The following is a 4,338-nucleotide window of genomic DNA, read 5'->3' as shown; positions in this document are numbered from 1 at the left end:
GAAGGGGTTCAGTTGGGAGATCTATTCCGGTACGCCAAAGAAACGCGCTACTCAAAAGCATCAATCTTTTGGTGAGAGATCACTAAAATTAAAAAAAAAAATGTCGAGCCATAACTCTGTAGGCAATCTCGTTTTCGAAATTCTACAAGCTGATATGGCTTTTCATAACGACCGACTGCAGGTATCCGCCGATCTGCAGATGCTATTTTGTAAAATAACCCTCAACAGGCGTTTAGTGGTTAGACAACCCAATCGTGTTCACGGCATTCGTGTTCCTGTCTCCATATGGCGTATTTTTACTGCAGCATTCAAATCCCTAAAGGTTTACACCTTCAAAATCTTTGTTAAAATTTTTTCCCGTGGCAGACATGAAAGCGCGCTTGATTATCTTGACCTATGCGTTAGTGATTTGCAACACTTGAACACTCGCAGAAAGTTACCTGATGCTATTGCCGAGCTTGAACAGCTCTAGTGCATATGTTTTAATGTACACAAAACAAAGAATTGATTTGGTAACACAGGTTGTTGCTGCTGCCGGACGGCGCCCTACAAGCCCAATTGAGGCTTTGGCGCGTCCGCGTCTTGTATTGTTTCTTTGGTGTGAATAAAGTATTTATTAATATTATTATTATAAGAACATGACGTGTCTACCATAGCACACATGTAAAGGCTATCGCTACCAAGTGCATAGAAAATTCTTGTCCCAACAAAGTAAAGAAAACTGCAAAATAGATCCCTGGATTACGAGTGAAGTCTTGCACCGAAAGCCGAAAATAAGAAAAGATCGAAACGAACACGTGTCTGCCGAAACGCAATTCAAGCTGGACTGCGTCAGGCAGTTGACCTTTCAAAGCGTCACTATACTTCGAGCACAGACTGCTGAGCTTCATTAGGAGTGCTCCGCAGGTATTTTGAAAACCCTTCCTTTTCCTCCATGGACCCTTTTTAGGGCCGACAGTGTAATATCAGTAATTGAAAGCAGCCGCCCAACTTTCATATATAGTTATAAACTTAAGCATCAAAAAAATTTTAACCCCCTCCCTAGCAAACCTGATTCATCTGCTGTCTTCCAAGACTGGTATTACAATGCCGCAGAAGTGTTTTTTTTATCATTCTAAAAGCCTGTTTTTAAAAACCAGTGGTGGGTTTCCTGAAGTACCGGTGGTACTGCGTGCGCTTAATGCTGTGCTTAAGCGCAATTTTCCTGTTGCGAGCTATAAGCGGCCAAAGAGATACTAAAGCAGACCGCATTCCGCAAGAGCTCATTGTATTGGCAGTTAAAGGGAACCTTGGGAGAAAATGAGCTCAGGTGGTGGTTTGCTCAACGGCAGTATTCTTTTCTTTCAGACGGAGATGTGGATCAAAAACGGCGCTTTACTCTTGTGGGCTGTGACAACAGCCTCTGGCCTCAGCACGTCACTGAACTGCACCGACATGGCTCCTTACGCAACGCTGCTGCAGCGCTTTAAGCGCTGCAACGTGACCGTTGAAAACAGATACGTGCACGCCGTTTGTACCATCCTTTTAAAGAGCGTTGTTGGGAAATATTCTATGCCTGCCCCGGTCACAGAGACGCTGACGATAGATCAGCTGTACGTGTCCGGCGAACCTGTGGTCTACGAGACTCCTCAGGGTAGTATCGTCTGCATGTCGCTACGATCCGCCAAGATTCGAAAATGGGATAATTTTTCTCTAGGAATGAATCAGCAGTATTACCGATTCGCTCAGTTCGGGGACATCCAGTACCACCCCTTCATCATTTCCTTCCTGCGCGGATCGATTCGCGAGATGACACTTAAAATCACGTTCGGCAATCCTCCGCAAGCCGCTGTCGCCGTCTGCAATGGGACTCTAGCCGACGGAAGCTGTAGCTTTGACGTCTACGGCTTCGTCGACCAGTATAAGTACAAGTCTAACTCTGATTTGAATACTGCAGAACCATTTCATAAGATCTGGAATACTCTCACTTTCACGACCGACCTTGTGAACGTCACGTTCAAAGACTGTCACTGAAGTCCCTGCAGGCCTGCTGAGGTACACCGCCATGACTCCTATAAAGCGTTTTTTATTTTATAAATGCAACATTGATGGTATCCGGCATAAAGACATATTGCCACTCAGTCTCCGAGACCCTCGAGGTTTTCCAGACGCCCATAAAGAAGATTCATCCACATGCTTTTGATCTCAATACAGATTTGAAGAATGCTTCGTTCATCGCTACGAATTTGTCAGGCATTCCAGAGGCAATATTCCCCTTAAGGCGCCTAGAAACGCTGGACATGGCGGATACATATGTTGCACATGACACCGAGTTCCAGTACTGTCCCGCAAATTGTCAACAGAACAGTAGCGTTCAGCGGCTCATTATGAGCGGCACCAATCTCAACTCTTTACCTAATCGCGCCTTTTGTGGATTTCCACTGCTCAAGAGACTCGAGCTAAACAACTGTCCTATAACTAACATTTCTGGGTCGCCCTTTGAATGCTTGGAAAACCTCAACAATCTCTCTATGTCTGGCAACAAGATTACCTATTTGGACGGGGAAAACGTGAACGGACTCAGGAAACTCCTTTTTCTGAACCTCCATAAAAACGAGATCGTTCACTTCGAAGGCCCACAAGTATTCTCCAATTTGATCTCCTTGACTCGACTCATACTGTCTCACAACGAGATTAAAGAACTAGGTCTTGGTGCAGTGGAGTATGTGCCTATCGAGGAGCTAAATCTTGCGTATAATGGATTATCAAAATGGAAGGGACCGTTATTTACTCGCATGGGCAAACTGAAAACCCTGCGCTTAGAGCAGGGTTTTCACAATAAGCGACGACATGTTGCATGACATCAACAACGTCAGCTACGTGGACCTCAGCTGGAATCCCTGGGACTGCTCAAGATGCAAGCAGAAGAACCTTTTTTCCTTGCTGCACAAGCACACTTCTCTGTGTAGCGACTGCTTTGTCTGCAAACAACCTGAGGAGTACGAAGGAAGGCGCGTTCTCGAGGTGCCCTGGAATGAGTACGACTGCGCCCCGCCCGACCACTACAGAATTTACGGCGTTCCTGCGCTCCTCTCTATTATGGTTGTCTCCTTGGTTGGCTACGCAGTTTACAGGAACCGTTGGTACTGCATATACAGCCTGCTCTACCTCAAAGTAGCCATTAAAGCACGTCGAAGACAGACGCACACAGGACTTTTTATGTGGGACGGCTTCCTCTCGTACCACGCCTCGGACGCCGAGTGGGTGCGAGACGTGCTCCTTCCAAAGCTAGAAGCTTCCATGAACTTTCGACTCTGCGTGTACGAGCGGGACTTCATCCCGGGCCTCCCGATCACCGAGAACATCTGCCGCGCCATAACGCAGAGCCGCGTGTCGCTGTTCTTACTGGGCCGGGAGTTCTGCCGCAGTCGCTGGTGCATGTTTGAGCTGAACCTGGCGCAGCATCGGCTGCTTGAGAATGACCGCAACGATGGCTTGGTGTTCATAAGGAAGAACGACTTGCAAGAGTCTGAGATGAGGTCCATGCTGGCGTACCTCATCAAGAGTCGCACCTACGTTCAGCTACCACCTGACGGTTCGAGCGATGGTCTGAACAACCTCTTCTGGCTCCAGGTGCAGGCTGCTCTGCAACAGTAATCATGCTGTTCTAAGCTTTCCTCCTTCCATGTTTTGCGGCCGCATGAAGTTTAGGCCGTTGCTGGTGGTACTATTCTTTTATTACACTATCGGTGCTGTTGTAGCGACATTCTCGATAATTGTTAGACGCTGTCCCCATTCTTCTCAGTTTAACACAACGATGACGCTAGATCGCTTCGTAGAGGCCTTACCTAGAGTCCAATCTTGGTATAACTTGATAAGGGCTTAACAAAGTTATAGCACATACGTTAGCCTATACTCCATACGGGTTACGCTGTTCCTTTCAATTTATCGCCAGATATGAACTACTTGCAGGTTACGCCGCACCTCTACAGCATGCCGCGATTAATTTACAGGTTAGCTTTGACCTTCATCCTGCCTTGGGAAAGCGCACTGAGTGCTGAGAAAAATACTATACGCATACTGCGATTCAGAAGCGCCAGAATGTGAAGGGCATGCAAGGCACTGGCTGAGAAAAGCAATGGACAACCGAAATAACGCGTATGTCATTCAGTTTTGGCACCGGCAAGTCAGGATACCGAAATGCATGCCGCCTACAGCAATGTAAGGCAAGGGAGCGTGTTACGCTGACTCTGGAGTCAGAGCAACTAAGTGATCAGGAAGTTTTGTTTCCTGCGAAGGAAGGTGGTACCAGGCTAATAAAAAGGTAACAATATATCCTCTTTTGAGGTGTTTCGTAGA

At 46.9% G+C, this 4,338-nt stretch overlaps 1 pseudogene; it reads left to right on the top strand.

The window, feature by feature from the left end:
- The first annotated feature begins 1,353 nt into the window (after positions 1-1,353).
- LOC149328320 (uncharacterized) lies at positions 1,354-3,776 on the top strand (annotated as a pseudogene).
- The last annotated feature ends 562 nt before the right edge of the window (positions 3,777-4,338 follow it).

Source organism: Amblyomma mixtum, chromosome 9 (genome assembly GCF_055824585.1).
Source record: "Amblyomma mixtum isolate Tamu chromosome 9, ASM5582458v1, whole genome shotgun sequence".
In the NCBI taxonomy this organism is placed as follows: domain Eukaryota; kingdom Metazoa; phylum Arthropoda; class Arachnida; order Ixodida; family Ixodidae; genus Amblyomma; species Amblyomma mixtum.
The sequence above is the reverse complement of the archived record's forward strand: the minus strand, read 5'-3'. Positions and strand labels throughout refer to the sequence as shown.